This window comes from Haemaphysalis longicornis, unplaced genomic scaffold, assembly GCF_048455015.1.
Source record: "Haemaphysalis longicornis isolate Haplotype H1 unplaced genomic scaffold, Haemaphysalis longicornis Haplotype H1 scaffold_1, whole genome shotgun sequence".
NCBI classification, from domain to species: domain Eukaryota; kingdom Metazoa; phylum Arthropoda; class Arachnida; order Ixodida; family Ixodidae; genus Haemaphysalis; species Haemaphysalis longicornis.
This window is the reverse complement of record NW_027526203.1, coordinates 48,039,335-48,057,946: the sequence shown is the minus strand read 5'-3', so window position 1 is coordinate 48,057,946 and position 18,612 is coordinate 48,039,335. Positions and strand designations below refer to the sequence as shown.

The 18,612-nt window shown below is 48.1% G+C and overlaps 1 protein-coding gene across 1 annotated transcript in view; it reads right to left on the bottom strand.

Moving 5' to 3' along the window:
• The window catches only part of LOC144163913 (histone H3-like), a 66,508-nt gene that overhangs the window by 45,170 nt on the left and 2,726 nt on the right, over positions 1–18,612 (bottom strand). The window contains exon 2 of the mRNA XM_077694577.1: positions 11,683–11,926. The gene's annotated coding sequence lies outside the window, so the exon portion shown is untranslated. The remainder of the gene's footprint in view (positions 1–11,682; positions 11,927–18,612) is intronic.

Below are 18,612 nucleotides of genomic sequence, written 5' to 3'. Positions count from 1 at the left end.
ACCTGACACGAATAAAGGAGGCTGTAAATAATTATTTACACTGAGATGGACCGTCTAATGTGCCATTTTATGATTAGTGGACTGGTACCCATAGCAGCGAAAAAAACATAACACGAAAATTTTGTGTCAGTACTCCTTTAGAGGGACACTGAAGTGATTTGTAAAAACTGCAGGATAACTAGCGCAAATGTAGTCTGGAGTCTCTAGGCCATGTTTCGACCCCTCTTGCTGCATTTATGCAACTTTATTCAGTAGAAAAATCAATTAAAAAATGCTGTCCTCCTCTCTGCATCCACCTTACCGATTTCCAATGACGTTTTGCATGACTTCAAAACAAGACAGCTGGGCTTGACTGCACTACTGCCCAGCTCGCCGATCCGGCGACAGAATCAGTCGGCCCAGTGTTTAGTCCGCTGGGGGCTGCCAGCGGGTCATAGCAATTCATTCACTCAGTTGAAACTAAACCATGACACGTTTGTGCCTGGAAGAATGTGCCTTTAGTTTGTTAGTTTGTACATTATCAAGCTTTAAGTCCAAGTCACTCCACACAAGCACATATGCAACGCTTCACTGACTGGTATGCAAGTAGAAAAATCTAAGGCCAACTGAAGGCAGGATAAGAGTCAGCGAAGTTTCAGTTGATTTTAATTCCTTAGTAACTATAGACCAGAATTTTGCCGGGTCGGCCATTTTATGGGGACTGCGTGCAGAGCCGACGACGCCGCAGTCACACGTTGTAGCTCCGTGTCGTGTGTGCGTATCGGATGTCTTAGAGGAATCGAAAATCGGTAAGTGTCATTTATTCGGTATGTCAGCAGCACGAAGTTTAACAGTGCTTTAAGGAGAATGTTCAAAGCACCTGAGAGCTGTCAGGTTTGCCTATAAATTCAGTTTCCAACTCACAAAGGCGGCCTGCTGCCCGACACGCACTTTGTTCTGACGGGGGTTGCCTTTGAGGCTATGTTTCGCCGTGCCAGCGAGAAGCAAGACTTTTTATCACCAACTGATGTTTGTTTTCTTGATTCTGGGCGGGTGGCCATCATTGTTTCTACTTCGCCGTGTACAGAAGCTACTCGTACAGGTGTCATTATGCCGTTGACCGCACCAACAATCAGCGTAATCGCAAAGTGCTCATACAAGAAACTTGTGAAGTGCACCCTGACAAAAGAAGTGTCTGCATGTGCAGAGTATATTCGCTGCACAGATTTCCTGCGTCCCGTGAGTGCCACTGCGATTGGGTCGTCACGCTGAATCGGAAAGACTTCAAACCTAGCAAATTTGCGAGAGTAAGTACGATCGTACCCTGCCTAATTTGGAAGCGCTGTTTATTCACCCTCATGCTCAATACGTATCGCACATTTTTAGAGTACACTTACCGATAGAGTACACTTACCGATTTTTGAGGCCGCTGGGGCGCCTTATATCTACATGCGACACAGAGCAACAGCATGGGACTGCGACGTCGTCAGCTCGCCCCGCAGTCCCCCAGAAATACCCGCCAGGTGGTGCCTTGATCTTTAAAAAATGGCGGCGTCCAGTGCACAGTGGAAATTCTTGTGTATACCGTATTTATTCGAATCTAAGTCGATAGTTTTTTTGAAATACTGATATATCAAACTCCAGGGTCGGCTTGGATTCGAGAATTTTGAAACCCGCGCCAATTTCCAAGTGAAATTGAGGGAAGTGGCACGCAGCTAGCGCCACCCAGAAAAAAGAAAGTATTGTAGCCATTACTAGACGAGCCAGTAGCCACTTAAGGGGCCATAGCTGGGGGCGATGCCGCCATTTTGAACTCTGCGGATAGTGGCCTGCGTGTGGTGTGGCGTTTGGTTTTGACAGCGCAATGGCACCAAACAAGCGGTGCCATTAGAGTGCCGCTTTTAAAAGAAAAGTTGTTTTAGCCGCGGAGTTGTCGTCGAACGTTCAAGCCGGGCGGAACTTCGGCGTGGATGAAAAAAATGTCCGTTTTTGGAGGACACAACGGGAGAGGATATTTGCGTGCGCCGCAACGAGGATAGCATTCACCGGACTACGAGAAGGCTGTCACCACAAAATGGAAATGGCATTGGCTCACTTCGTTCGGACGCAGCGAGCAGCTGCCCTTCCAGTAACGACGGAAGCGCTCCAGGCAAAAGCAAGGGAGCTTTCAAGGAAACGAGGCTTATCGCGGGCATGCTTCAAAGCCAGTCGGGGCTGGCTACAGATACCGTATTTACTCGCGTAATCCTCGCACTCGCGTAATCCTCGCACCCCTAATGTGAGCCACCAAAACTTGGATTTTTTGGTTCCTCGCATAATCCTCGCACCCCCAACTTTGCAGCGGCGAAAGTTGCCTGCTCGCGAAACCGCATGGTGCACGCGCTCTCCAACGCGCGCCCTCCCCCGCCGCCTCTCCGTTCAGCGGAGAGCGCTGTGTATCCAAGGCCATCCAGGCGCCCTAACAACCTGCATGGCTACTCCCTAACAGGCGCCCTAACACGCTACTCACACTGTCCTTGAGCCGGTTTCACGTGCGCGCAACTAGACGGCGTTCGCGCAGCCCGCTGTCGCGTCGTCGTCGTGGTCCCGTGGTTGAGCGTCAATAGTGGATAGCTCGCTGCCATTTTGAGAACTTTTTGGTCTCTTTGTTTTGTGCTTGGTGCCGCTTCGCCATGGGGAAGAACGGCAGCTACACTGCCGCTTTCAAATTGAAAGCGATAGAGTACGCGATCGAACACGGCAACCGTGCCGCAGGCAGGCACTTCGGCGTCACCGACTTCAGCGTGCGTTACTGGGGTAGGCACGCACATGACGACGACGAGATAGGGCGCGCGCCAGAAAGCAAAGGCGGCAATTTCATGATCGCTGATCGACGGGAGACTGTTTACGTTGTAAATAATAAAATAAAAAGAAATAGCTGCTGTTGGCAGCACTGAGCTTACATATACAAAAAACGACCGCTACATTTAGCGGGATTGGCAGGAGGCAAATTGGCAACACTGTGCACCGGATTTTTTTTCCCCGCATAATTCTCGCACCCCTAACTTCGCATTGACTTTTCCGAAAAAAAAGTGCGAGGATTATGCGAGTAAATACGATATTCATAAAGCGCTTCGGCTTTAGCCTCCATCCTCGAACCTCAATCGCCCAGACGTTGCCCAGTGATTTTCAAGAGAAACTGATTGAGTTCCAGCACCGCATCCTTATGTTCAATAAACGTGTTTTCTTTTTGCGAACGCTGACCTTGCCTTTTTGTTTGGCCTACATTCGAGGTAAGTTTTTTTTTTTTTTTTTTCGTGGCTTCGGACTTCCGGGGGTCGGCTTAGAATCGGGGCCAGCCTAGATTCGAATAAATACGGTATATAGATACAAAGGAATTAAAATCAACCAAAACTTTTATCGTGTGGCGTAAAGCCAAGGTGAGGGAAGCACTTTTTTGCACTGGGTGAACAGGCACAGTGGTCAGCAGCACGCCCACACATCTCCGAAAGCTTTTCGGCCTTAAAAAGGCAGTCGGTAGAGATATTTGTGGAAATTTGGGAGACGCTTACTGCATGAGCGCTATGCAAGGGATATTCATTTAAGCTGCTTGGAATGCTAATACTAAATAACAATGAAAACTGGCTACACATTATATACTTTATATTTCCAGCCCTAGAAGTGCTGGCTTATGGCTGAGTGGTCTGGAGCACTAGGCACATTGTTTTGCGATTCACAAGCTCGAATCCCCAATAGTTTTCTTTTTTTTTAACCTGATTTATTTGTTTTTGGGCAATGTTTTCTATATTGAATTCACCATTTTTGTGCTGTAACGTTCATTGTTCCACGAGCAAGTTCGCAGAACACATGCATGCTGACACTGACGCGCGGCGAGTTCTCGTTGGCGTGGTGTTGGCATAAGCATCGACTCTTTGAGGGCACAGTCCCGAATCAGCCAACCCTCGGCCTGGTGCGAACACGCTTTTTAGGATGCAGGTATGAGCCACACAAGTTCCAAAGATGGGGGAAAAGCACGTCTCATTTCAGCGTCTGCGGTGACACCAAGGGCGTTCATCCCTTGCGTACTCCTCGGCTAGTGATTGATGCAATTCCAAGCCATGTTGGTAGGCTTATCAGATGCATTTCACAGCCGACAACATGGTAGAAGCGCGGTACGCTGATTACTGAGATATCGAGAATGAGCAGCCAACAATTACGTCAGATGCCAAGCATGCTGTTTCACAAAACCGAAGCCGAAACTGGTTTGAATTCTAATCTTGGACATCGTCCAGTCACGTAGAAGCCTGTATGGATGTTACTGCTTTAGTTGGTATGGCTGCCGCAGACCGCACAATGTAGTTTTTCTTCTTTCAAGCTTGATAATATAAATACCTCCTCATCGACCAGAGAAACGATGGAAGTGTTTATTTGCGCCAGTCTACGCAGTGCAAGCAAAAGTAGGAGCTTGACAAATTCACTTCAGTGTCCCTTTAAGTGTTTTCCATGAGTTTCTCTGGACTATTCAAAATCCCCCCAAATTCCCGGTTTTCAAGGTTGAGACACCCTGAATTTCAACCTCCCTGAGCCTAGCACCTTCCCTAACACCCTGGAAATTGAAGAGGCGCCCAGCATTTCTCAGGCACACGGTAGCACAGCGGCATTGCAACCAGACGCTGTGAATCTGCCGGCAGTCCCACTATTCCCCAGCAGCACTCATGCCTAACACTCCAGCTGAAGAGAACAGCTGTTTGTGGGAGGCAGTTATGGGCTGGGAAAAACCTGTCAAGAGCCACATGAGCAAGGTGCTTTTCTCAGCGAGGTAAACCCCTATGCCAGCTGAGACAGCATGGCGACCCTCTGAAGAGCACGTTTTGCTTCTGAACACATGAAGGACTTTGAACACTTTTGGGGCAACCTTCTACAAATTGCCTCGTCGTTGTTACCCGTCTGGCCCTATGCGAACATTTTTCTCTTTAAGGCCCACGTTCATAAATAGGCAAATGCATAAAAAAAACGCTTCCAAATGAAAATGTATCATCACAACAGTGTCCTGCTGGTGAAGAATTCATTGTGCCCCGCACCAAAGTTTCCCACACAATCAGCAACAAATTTCCTGGCACATCGTGATAGTGCAAGAAGATATTTCATTCAAGTAATGACGTGATGTAATGTCTTCATAGATAATGTAATGCTCTGATGTAATGCTGTCAATTGATGTCGTCATTGGGCTATAGCAGGGAATGTGATAGAACTTCACAGTATTAATGAGCGTGTAGCATCTCTTGTTATTAGACTCAATAAGAAGCACCCGTTGCAGGTGGTGCAAATCTATGCACCTACATCCACTTACGATGATGAGGCTTTGGAAGTAACGGGTGCGCGAGGTGTTTGAGGACGCCATTCCTTATCGCCATAGATACCAGCAGGCTCATCATATATATTTAGGCGTACCGCTTCTTATTCACCGACCCCTTATGCTTCATACTGCGCAGTTTGTTCAGAGATGGAAGTGTACAAGTTGAAGCAGGAAATAAAACGCCATGCAGTCCTCATCACCCTGGCCGCACACCACAGCGACTTGGAAATTGCTACCTTTCTGAAAGCAGCGAAGTCATTCGTTTACAAAGTGCAGACGGAGGTGGCGTGTTGTGGCCATGACGTGGCATGTGGAGCGAAAAAGAAGAAGCAGTCAGTGGCCAGACATCACCAGAACCCCTTAATTTCTCCAGCAGTGGTGTTATCCGTTGTCCGCAATGAGGGTGACGTCGTGCCGCCAAACTTTTTTGCCGGATTCCGCATTAATGCTGCTGGTTACGTAGACGTGCTTGCTGCCATTGTAAAGCTATGGATAGAGAGTGTTTCGAAAGAAAGATCATATGTCTTTCAGCAAGATTCGGCCCCTGCCCACACAGCCTGCATCACGCAATAGTGCTCGGCTGACAACATCTGCGACCCCGTCACTCCCAACTTGTGGCCTCCTAGCCCTCCAGATTTAAATCCTCTGTACTACTACCGTATTTACTCGCATAATCCTCGCACTTTTTTTTCGGAAAAGTCAATGTGAAGTTAGGGGTGCGAGAATTATGCGAGGGAAAAAAAATCCGGTGCACAGTGTTGCCAATTTGCCTTCTGCCAATCCCGCTAAATGTAGCGGTCGTTTTTTGTATATGTAAGCTCAGTGCTGCCAACAGCAGCTATTTCTTTTTATCTTATCGTAAACAGTCTCCCGTTGATCAGCGATCATGAAATTGCCGGCAGGCACGCCGAAGTGCTGCCGGCAGCGCGGTTGCTGTGTTCGATCGCGTACTCTATCGCTTTCAATTTGAAAGCGGCAGTGTAGCTGGCGTTCTTCCTCATGGCGAAACGGCACCAAGCACAAAACAAACAGATCGGCACCAAGCATAAAACAAAGCGATCAAAAAGTTCTCATAATGGCAGCTAGCTATCCACCACTGATGCGAGTGACTCACTGACTGCTGCTGCTCACCGACGGGACCACGACGGCGACACGACAGCGGGCTGCGCGAACGCCGTCTAGTTGCGCGCACGCGAAACCGGCTCAAGGACAGTGTGAGTAGCGTGTTAGAGCGCCTGTTAGGGAGTAGCCATGCAGGTTAGGGCACCTGGATGGCCTTGAATACACAGCGCTCTCCGCCGAACGGAGAGGCGGCGGGGGAGGGCGCGTGTTGGAGAGCGCGTGCACCATGCGGGTTTCGCGAGCAGGCAACTTTCGCCGCTGCAAAGTTGGGGGTGCGAGGATTATGCGAGGAACCAAAAAATCCAAGTTTTGCTGGCTCACATTAGGAGTGCGAGGATTACGCGAGTGCGAGGATTACGCGAGTAAATACGGTATGTCTGGGGCGTCGTTGAGAGAGAGGACAAAAAAGGACTGCATAATACTCAACGGCCAACAGCTCTAAGGAGCACCAGGGGCGGTATTCTCGTAACTGTCCCTTTTGAAAACGTCCCTTTTGCGCCCCTTCCTCGTGACGTACTGCCGGTTAAGCAGTGAGCGTTGGCAGTAGGTTTGCCGCGCTTGCGTTACGTCACTTCCGGTTGTTTGCTTTTAGCCAATCAGGGCTTGCCAAAAGGGACACTTTTGAAAGGGACGCAAAAGGGGCAAAACTCGAGAATACCGCCCCAGATCCGTGCATGCAGCCGCTTGCAAAGCCGAATCGAATCACTTATTGCTGCTGATGGCGGATTCATTGAGTAGTTATGGAATTAAACCATAACAGAAGTACTTCGCAAAGTTTGGTGAAAATATGTTTGACTTTGCTGGAGATATTCTGTTGTCAAATACCTCGCGCACCCGGTATTTTACTAAGACATTGAATTGGCAATTAGAAAAGTAAAAACTCCATACGGTGTCATTATGGGCGACTTCAATGCGAAAATAGAGGCACAACAGATAGGGGAGCATGTGGTAAGAAAATTTGGCCTAGGTTCTAGAAAGAACTGCACAGACATGCTGGTTTCCTTTGCCGACAGGAATAATCTGCAAGTTATGAATATTTTCTTCAGAAAAAGACAGAACAGAAAATGTACTTGGAAAGGTCCGAATGGTGAAACTAAAAATGAAATTGACGTCACTTGAACTGGCACTCCCTGCACCATTCACGATGTACAGGTGATTGGCCAGATTATAACAAGTGATCACAGAATGGTCAGAAGTCATACGAGTTTGGAATTAAGGGAAAGATTAAAGATGCTAAAATGGAAGATGCCTAACCTGCCCTCCGTGGGGCGGAAAGTGGACAAATTCTGATGGTTACTTGAAAACAAATTCTGTGTTGTCTAATGACAACAATGATGCGAACTCTCTCAATTATCATTTCCAAATGGCAGAGTGGTCATGGAGTCAGCACTAGCCATAGGAGAAAAACAGCCCGCATTCGAATCCAAGTTATCACAGAAAAGAAAGGACCTTATTGATCAGCACCAGAAAATGTTTGTCCGCCCTCCGTGAGACAAATAAAAATGGCGGAGCTCTCCAAATTGATCAACACAAGCAATACTGCCGACATCCATGCTTCAATGTTACAAAAATTGGTGCAACATTGAAACATGGGGGAGTTTGAAAGCGATTAGAAGGAAGCTCACTATTGGCAAAACTAAAATGTATGCACTCTGGGACACCAGTGGTCACATAACAAAAAATATTGATGACATACTAAAAATTACTAAAAATAGCTGAGGAATTCAACAGAAACCTATTTGCTTTTACCCCTGACTCAGACACAAGTTTTTCTGTAAATGGTGTGGAACAGGTACCGCCGGTTACAACACATGAGGTAGCGATGGCGCCCGAGGCAATGAAGAAAGGCAAAGTTGAAGGAGATGATGGCATTACGTCTGATATATTGTGCCTCGGAGGCCACGTTGTACCAACAAAGCTTGCAGCCCTATTCTCGCAGTGCTTGAGCTTCGAGTGCCAAAGGAGTGGAAAAATGCCAATTTAGTTCTACACAAAAAAGGTGATACCATAGAGCTTAAAAATTATAGGCCCACCAGCCTCCTCTTTGTTACCTACAAATTATTTACCAAGGTAATTCTTAACCGCATCAGTGCAATTTGGGATTTTCAACAGCCACGAGAGCGGGCCGGTTGAGAGAAAGGTTTCTCAACTTTAGACCATATTCACGCTATCAACCAGGCAAATGAAAAGTGTTCCAAGTACAATGCACCGCTGTGTATGGCATTCATAGATTATGAAAACGCATTTGACTCAGTGGCTGCTTCAGCAGTAATGAAGGCGTTATGTGATCACGGCGTCAATGAGGTATACATTGCATTCTTCAAAGATATATGCCACTGATGCATGGGAACCATATGGCTTCATCGCAGAAGTTGTAAATTTCCTATACAAAAGAGTGTCCGGCAAGGGGAGACAAATATTGCCACAATGTGGAGGGTGCGTTCAGAAAGCTTAATTGGATGAAAACTGGGTTGCAAATCAATGGGGGAATATCCCAGTCCCCTAAGGTTTGCAGACGACATTGTCCTGTTCCGTCAAAGCAGCCAGGGTTTGCAGCGCATGCTTTGCCAATCGTGATCGGAAAGTATGGCTGCAGGCTTCAAAATAAGCATGAAAAAATCCAAGGTAATGTTGAATAAGCACACCAAGGCACATCGCTTCCAGGTAGGCAATGAAGTCTTGGAAACAGTCACAGAATACGTATACCTTGGGGAACTCATACCTGCTGATGCAAACCATGAAAGGGAAATTACCTGCAGGATAAGCATGGGGTGGGCTGCTTTTGGTAAGATTTCAGATATCCTGACTGTTTAGCTTCCTCTGTCGCTCAAAAAGCTTGTATTTATTCAATCCGTTCTTCCAGTAATGACTTGCGGGGCACAAACTTGGGGCTCACCAAACGACTTGAAAAGAAACTTAGATCGACACAACGGGCCATGGAACGCTGGATGCTAGGGGTCACGCTGAAGGACAGGAAAACAGCCGCATTGAAGAGGGAACAAACTAAGGTGGAGGACATTCTAGTTCAAATTCAGCGACGGCAATGGGCGTGGGCTGGTCACGTAATGCGAATGGGGGACAACAGGTGGACCATCCGTTTGACAGAGCAGCTGCCAACAAACTGCAAACACAATAGGGGTCGGCCGAGAACTCGTTGGCGAGATGAGCTACAGAACATTGGGGGGGGGGGAATGGACTCAGCCAACGCCGCCTGTATAAACATTGCCTAACGCGTGAGCGAAAAATAGCCAAACAGCCACTCTCCTGCTGCTCTGTCCTACCCTTCCCCGCTCCGTAGCCTTCCAGACTTTGATCTCCTCACTCACGCTGCCCAAGCTCACTCACTGCAGGGGCGTTTTTGCACGCGATTCGTGCGCGTCGGCATTGTGCGCGCTCACGCCTGTGTCGGCGATTCGGCGCCCGCGGACGAGCGTGGCAGTGGGAGGAGCCTGACGACTAGCGCCAATGGGAAGGCGTGCGCCTCATTGGCAGCAGTTACGAAGTGCTTGAGACAGCCTCTGTCGGGGTGCTTTAGCACCCCGACAGATATTTCATGGGCGCTTTCACTAGCGACGTGGATGATGTTTTATAGCACCGTTTTCGTTCACATTGTTAGCTCATTTACCGCACAAGGAACAATCGTGTGTGCTTTGAGCAGCATTTTAAAGAGCGGTTAGAAGCGGTCTCTTGAGCGTCCCGCACCACTTCGTGACCGAAGCCACCGCCATGTTGCCGCGGCCGGCCGTGCCCCGCACAGCGTGCAGGTGGTTTCGCAGCGGCGTCAGCGTGCCTGTGGAGTGCACGGCTCGTTTGCGCGAGCAGGAAACAGCTTGGCCGTTCCTGGAGAAAGAGCGACAAAGACGGCAGAGGGCCCGTACATCGCCGTAGCTTGCTCGCTCGGCAGTCGGGTGCCTCACCGACTCGTTCTTATTATCCACCGGGCACCGCAGGTCCGTTCGTAAGAGCCGAAACTTTTCCCATTTCAAACATCGCAATTCCACCGAGACTAATCAGAAATTCGTATCACCCAGATTCCACTGTAACTACAACTCCTGCGTCCACATCTCTTGCCTACTTTTCTTCCAGCACAACTCTGCAGGCACCCGGTCGACGCGTACGCTGCTGTCGGGGCCCGTTGGCGAGCGAGTACGGCAATTTCCCGACGCCTGACGTTGTTGCCGAGGTTCACGAGTACGGCACGGTTATCACGACGCATATTGCGGCCCGAAGACCGCGAGGCGGACAGTCGCGTTGGCGGCAACCGGTCTCGCGAACCCAGTAGGTCTCGGGTAAGGGGGGAGATTTGGCGTTGTGCGCCTACATGCGCAAAACGCATCATCGCCGTTACTAGAGTGCCTAGAATATTTCAGAAATATTCTAGGCACTCTACCGTTACCGCTACAAGGGCCAGTTTGCCTTGGCTTGGCTCAGATTGCGGCCTGAAAACAGGTGTACCGCGATGTCGCTTTCAGTGGGAAACCTCAAGTAGTTAGTTTCGTTTCTGAAAGTCAGCATACACCCTTGGGCGCAAGTCGGGCGCAGAATCGCCAAATTTAGAGGAAATGTAGCAGGATGTAGCAGCCAGAGCACTTGGGCACAGTTTGGCGCAATTGGCGCAGTGGTAGCATCACTGCGCCACTGCAACAAATGTGAACATGGGGCTTGAGGTCCATTATTGGAAAGCTGTAAAGTGCTTTTCAGGTTGAGAGATCAGCTCACCAGGGAAATAATGCAAGCAGTGAATATTCAGACAGCGCATTACAAGTGCATCAGTGTGGCATGTTTGCACCTTCCAGTCAAAGAAATTAAATTTCTTGAGGTTGCTAGCGCACTCGCTGTGGACACCCGGGTGTGTCCGAGATGCAAAAAAAAAAAAAAAAAAAATTATCTCGTGTGACTTCACCTCATTTTTTTTGTCCCGTTCTTTTTAATTCTTCAGTTTGATCTAGCGTGTTTATAAGCGAGTGTCTTTCTTCAATAAACTGTAGCTGTAGTAGCGCTCTTGTGTTGTGTCTTTCCCAGTCCCTGCTTTTTTTTTTTTTTTTTTGCGCGGAACCGTACATTATGGTCCCTGTTTATTATTGCGCTGACCCCACACAATGTAATACCAACTAGGCCAGTCAATTACATTACTAAATCAGCCATTTCACCCCACCTTTGCGCTTAAATTTTGAATTAGCCTGTACCGGCGCAGGCTTTGTGATAAGACATTTGGCAGCATTCCATAGGCTCACCGTTATTCTCACCTGCACAGTTTGCAGCCAAACACCACTACTAACAGTTGGGAGACGCTTTTCAGCAAAAATGCCCCGGAGATGACCAACATTCGCCGGCCATCTTGCACCATCGGCTTTCCCGTCACCAGCTGCAGCTCCATCAGCTCCTGGCCCACGGACTCCATCGCTGCCTTCTGGCACTAATGTGGCTGGTAGCAGCGGGGCTTTGTAGGCAGAGGCAACAGGGCAGCAGGAATTCAACAGGTCGAAGGCCCTGGAAAAGCAGGTAACTGTTAAGCATAACCTATGGGCATCCTATGAATTCCTTTCACCTATTGGGGCTAGGTAGCTGCCTGCCACTGGCCTATGCTCCTTGGAGTTATCTTGCACGGCCATGAGTGTTTATGCCTTGTACGTGTTTTGCATGCTCACACACAAGAGGGGTAATTCTTATGCATGCTGGAAGGGGACCGCCAGCATGCCTCCCCGCCTGCAGGACCCTGGTGTCGCAAGCAAGCAGACAAATAGTGCAGACACCATCTCGCAACCTTTCTGCTTGATGTTTTGGACTGCACCTATTCTAGGGACACAGATTTATGCCGACATCAGACATTGAGGCGCAGTCTTCTTGGACGGCCAACCTCACAAGCACTCCCAAGTGGCGCAGAAAACATGCCAGTAATACTAGCCACCAATTGTGAACTACATTTCACTTGTCATTCTTTTTGAATGTTGATTCAAGCAAACTGTGAGATTATTTCTGCGACTGCCAAGTTATTTGTAGATGCATACCAGCCTAAAGCACGTAGTGCGCAAGTGTGAGTGATTCGAAATTCCAAGGCTATCTATCGTGGAATTTTTTGTGTAATCCACATGAGCGACGGCTAAGACTGTGAGACACATAACACCCATCGGCATGACATAAGACAGTCACGTGTGAACAAAGTTGTACTTGCATACTTGCGTAGTACAACGCTAAATGAGAACCTAAAAAAAAAAAAAAAAACATTGGCACGTGCGATAATCATCTCCGTATATTTTTTGGGACTTCTGTTTGGTCAATTTTCTTAGCACATACATGCAGCCCAGCAAGCAAAGCAATTTCTTGTACAAAATGCTAAGCATGGCGTAGATCTGTCCTGTTTCCTATTTGTCCCTTTCCTAGAAGATAAAAGAAATCTGTCTTCTGTGTATAGCCTGTATCTTCACTGCTGATTCAATTAGTATCATTTCCTTTTTTTTAAGTGTAATTCTGGATTCTTATATTTGAATGCAACACTTAAGTTGATTTTATGCCTCGTGTCTAAGTACAGTGCGATGCTTTTCAGATACTAAGGAGATCTTTTGTGCGATGTTCGTTACTTTGTGGGTCATATGCAGGTGCAGCAAAAAGGTTTTATTGCATAGCAAAAGGTAGTGTAGTAAATGACCTGATTGGATGGTAAGCAACCTGGTCCTTTTCGCTCTTTTCAAGGCAATCTGTAGGTGGAATAATGCATTTGTTTGTGCCCATGTACACTAATCGGTTATTCATCTGCATTTATTAAGACTTGGTTGTCAAATGTTAATGATGACACCATTTTGCTTTCATCACTTCTTGACACTATGAGAGCACCTACACTCGGTTACAACTCAAGAATGGCACCACCTCATGTAGTGTATCACTCCGCCAAAGCGCCAGACCCGCGACGTCAGTGCGCGCGCGTATTGAAAGGGGTTTGCTATGAATGCGTGATATCGTCTGCCTTGTCTCACCCAGTTTGTTTGTCGTCACTGGAGTCGCTTATGAGCAAATTAAGTCCAAAAAATCATGGTAACGGCTCACGCCATGTTAAAAATATTCCCAGTAACGCCCTACTTGCGCCGCGCAGAGAAACATCCGGCTACGGTGATAAGGCACAGCGGCAACTTCCGGTGCCGTTCTTAAGTTGTCACCGAGTATAATAAGAGCTTTTTATGTAAGCAAATATGTACCTTGGTCTCAGGCCTGTCATATCCTCTGTGATCAGTATACATGGCACCTCATCCGCAGGTCAGAGAGGCAGCTTGTTTTGCTAAATCTTGTGGCAGTATGTGTCTGCAAAGCCCCCCACATGGTGTTTGCACTACCCACCAAGTGGAACCAAAACTGCTTTGGAGAAAAATGAGGGTGACCTTTTCTTTACTACAGTTTTAAAGGGGCCCTAAATAGGCTGCCGAATGTTACGATTTTGCACGAGCAGTCACTGGAGTACTATCCAAAGAACGTCATCCCGCAAAAATTGTTTAAATTCGTTAAGTATTAGCCGAGTTATCGCTCATTAAAAGGGGCCACCCATAATGCCTGGCACTGTCCTCCTCTAGTAGCTCCTCCGAAGCACTGTGGAAGCCACGACGTCATCGACCCGGCGCAAGACCACCGAGAGAAACAGGGCAATCCATCACCCTCCTTGATGTACATGCAGTCATTGGCTACGCTAAGCCCTGCGCGCACTTTTTTTAGCACTCGACGCGCATGTTCCGCCCACCAGATTCCGGTTGCACGGTGAGCGCTGTCGCTGTGGTTCGCGTTCGCGGCGCCGCACTGGGCAGTGTCTCGTGCGTCATAGAGGCGCGTCAGAGCCAGAAAGAACGGCGTCAGAGCGTGGCAGTGTGGCGGCAAGGTATGGTTGGTGAGCCAGGAGAGAAAGGGAAATCTTTTTTTCGTGTTTGTGCGGCCCCTGCTTTACGCAGAGGTGCAATATTTGGTATAATTTGTCGTGAAGGGGTACTCTAGCGATTGCGCGATTGAAATGGCGACCTTTGGAAGCCTATTTAGGGCCCCTTTAAGGGGAAACGTGCAAGGGACAATGCACATCATCAGCCTGGTTGGAAGCTGATAGCCTCCGAATGTGTTGCAAATTAATCATATTTTTCAGCTCTTCTAACACAGGGTTAGCTGTATTGATTCAAGTGCAGGGCATTGCCTGAAAGGTTGAATGGTCACATAATTCCTGTACTTTAAGGGGCACTTTAAGGCAGTGGTGGTGTTCACAGGGGTCAATAGCGGCAATAAACTGCGCTGGGCCACTGGAGCTGGCGAACTCCACTAGACGAAGTTCCGATGCAAAGCCCAGGGCTCTGCTCACACAGCTGCTGAAGGTTTGTGCGGCCAACTTCACTTTCATCACCTGCAAAATTACAGGAGAAATGAGCTACTTAAAGGGACACTGAAGTGATTTGTAAACAATGCGGGATTACGAGCGCAAACTGCAGTCCGGAGTGCCTGGGCCCTGTTTCGACCCCTCTGTGCCCGTTTACGCGAATTTATTTAGTAGAAAAATCAATTCGAAAATGCTGTCCTCCTCTCTTTACGCTCGCCCATTTTCTGTGGCGTTTTCATGTGACGTCAGCAGGAGAGGAGCTGACAATTGGCTGCGCTACTGCACGGCTCGCCGACCTTCCGCGACCGAGTCAGTCGGCCCACCATTTCGTCCGCCGGCCGCCGACGGGTCGTCCCAATTCGTTCGATCATTGAAACTAAGCCACAACACGTTTGGGAATGGAAGAATGCGCCTTTCTTTACTTCGTTAGTTTGTACACTGTATCTAGCTCCAAGTCAAGGTCGCTCCACACAAGCGCTGCCCAAGCACACATGCGACGCTTCGCTGACTGGTACGCCAGTAGGAAAATATAAGGCCTCTTGAAGGGGGAGAAGAGTGAGCGAAGTCAATATAGGTACTAAGGAAATAAAATCAACTGATATTTTTACCGTACAGCGTAAAACTAGGGTGCGGGAAGCACTTTTTTGCGCTGGGCGAACAAGCAGAGCGGTCAGGAGCACGACTACGCATCTGCGAACGCTTTCCCGTCTACGAAATGCAATTGCTAGACGTGAGCTATTGTGGAAACTCGGGGGACGCTTACTGCACGAGCGCAATACAACAACTAGTCACCTAAGCTGCTTGAAATACTAAAACTAAATAAAAGTGTAAACTGGTTATACATTATATACCTGATATTTTCCATTGCCGCCAGCGGCCCCCTGTGGCCTAGTCCTTTGGTGCGCTAGGTATGTCACCGCAAGTGTTTTGCCAGTCACAAGTTCGAATCACCGCGGGTACATGCTTTTTTTTTTTTTTTATGAGTTAACTTTTTCGTTTTTCGCCGATGTTTTCTATACTGAGTTCACCTTTTTTTGGGCCGCAACGTTCATTGCTCCACGAACTAGTCCACAGAACTCGCGCAGGCTGGCACTGCCGCGCTAGCGAGTTCTCGTTGGCGTGCTGTTGCCATAAGCACCGACTGCTTGCGGGCAGTGGGCACAGGCCAGAATCAACAGACCCTTGGCCTGGTGCGAACACGCTTTTTACGATACAGGCATGAGCGAGGCAAGCTCCAAATATGGGGGAAAAGCGCATGCATTTGAGCGTCTGCGGGGACACGGAGGGCGTTCATGCACTGCGTAGGCCTCAGATAGTGAATGCTACGATTCCAAGCCGTCCTGGGAGGCTTATCTTATGCATTTTACAGCCGACAACATGGCAGAAGCGCGCTACTACGATAACTGGGATATTGAGAATGCCCATCCAACGACGCCATCGAATGTCAAACATGTTGTTTTACAGACCGAAACCGAAACCGAAACTTGTTTGATTGCTAAACTTGGGCATCGTCCAATCACGGCGCCCCCTCCTCCCAACGTCACAGCTTAGTTTGTGCGGCCGCCGCAAACCGCGCATGGTAGTTTTTCTTCTTTCGCGCTTTGTAAAATAATTACCGATTTGTCAACCGGATAAACGATGAAAAGTGTGCTAATTTGAGCCAGTCTACACAGTGCAAGCAAAAACGGGAGCTTGACAAATTCACTTCAGTGTCCCTTTAAAGGAGCCATGAAGAGAAAACAGAAGTTTGGTTCATTCAAAAGATTGTCTCGTTAGAATCATACTGACACCACTTTTAACGTAAACTTCGCTCAAATAAGCTACATAATTAGGAAAAACGGGAATGGCCATGCGACCCACCAGCTCATTTCCCGCAACAGAACCTGTGATGTCACATGGGCTAAGCTCTGCGATTGGCGGAGGCTGGCAGAAGCAGACGCAAATTAGGTAGAGCTTACAAACTAGACGAACGAGCGATTTGCGCTTAAATTTAGGGCACATTCTTTACAAAGCAATAAGAATGATGGGACAAACAGTGGAAGTTACGAAAGCACATGTAAACATAGAAGTACTGATGCGTTCTGCTGTTCGTACTGCGCACAGCATGCTTTGGTTTAGCTGCACAGCACTATGGGGCTTGGGGTTGTCGCAGACGACACTGGCCGATTGACGCAAGCAACGGTGTCTTACGTGACCCCATTTGTCGAGCGAGCACTGTTTCAGGGAACGAATATTTTCTCCCAGAACAAACACAAGCCTGGTTTAAATGCGGGCAAAAACAAACCAATTGCTTGCCACGGTATGGTGGCGCCATCTAGGTTACGGAACGTAAAGAAACGCGGGAACAAACCAACACCGCTGTACGGGGTGGAGACAATTTTTGAACGGTCCCGTGCCGCCGCAATTGGGCCAACGGGCTCAACGCGTTATTGTTTTCGTTTCCCACGAGACCTAGCAACGCGAAACAGACAATATGATTCAAACTTCTTCCGTAAACCGCGTTGCTGCGATAATTTTAGCGCGGTTTTGACACAATGACTTGCTTCGGCGGCGAGCGAGCAACCGAACATGGCGGCACCAGCGTTACGTGTCTCTACCCTGTACGGCGGATGCGTGAATGAAGGTACTCTAGGCTGCAGAGCGGTCGGTTCCTGTGATGTCACTTGGGACCACGAAAACGCACGATTGAGCGGGAAAATCAAAATTTTAACCTAAATTGTTTAATTTCTCAGTGAATAAAGCACCGTTTGTATCCGGACAAGCGCTGGGGGCACTATAAAACACGAAATCTTTCGAATAAAACCAACTTGCATTTTCTCTTCATGGCTCCTTTAAGGCTTCAGGCTCATGGGGTGTTTGCTCATGGCACACTTGCACACAGCTCAGTACAAAATATACACCAGATATAATACACAGATTGTTCCATCCCCGTTTTCTGGATTTGTGCAGCTATTTTTTACTTTAGTTCGCTTCTAGAAGAAAAAAACCTCAATAAACTTGCAGGTTCATGGAAGTTCAGAACTTATCTCATTTCATATTAACGTATGCAAAATGCATGGGCTTATCGCATGTGAACCCTGCAGTTCACTGAGAGTTGTGACATTATAGAATGTAGCTTTGGACTTGGTGCACACAGGCTATGATTTGCGCGAGCACAAACCACACAAAAATATCCCCCGGTGCCTGGACGAATCGCCTTATACAGTCTGCGCTCGTTAGAGCGGATCCGGCAACAACGGACTTCCGGTGACAACAGACCATTTCTGTTGGTTTGTCTGGCCCCCATGCATTTTAAATGGAGTCCACTCCACTCATAACGGACCCAGCTAGAGCAGACTGTTGGATACAACAGATTAAAGTTTAGGCGAAAGTTGTTTCGACTGAATATTTATAGCAGACTTCCGTGGGGCTGGCACCCAATATGCTTTTTCTTTGTTTAGTTTGGCAAGAAATCTGTTATTTCTGGCTACATTGCTGGCAGCTGGGTTGTTGGCGCAGCCAAGTCAAGCCAGTGCCAATGGCTTTTTTTTTTTTTGTGCGACCACCGGCATGAGCGGCAGGGTAGCTGATTTCACTGTCGGATAAATTAGGCGTAATTAATACTGTCGAACATGGGCAAAAACAGGCCGACATGGGAAAAAACAGACCATCAAGAACAAGGCCGCTACCGATAAACGCGACTCTGGTGAGATTGAAAACAGTGCTATCGAATACGCAAAGTGGTGCACCCGGAGGCGAGTCTGCCCTCGTCAGTTTTTTTTTTTTATGCAATAAAAAACTCGGGTTCATTGGAGTTTGGTCTTTATTATTCCCACGCATGCACCGTTCCCGTTGCGAT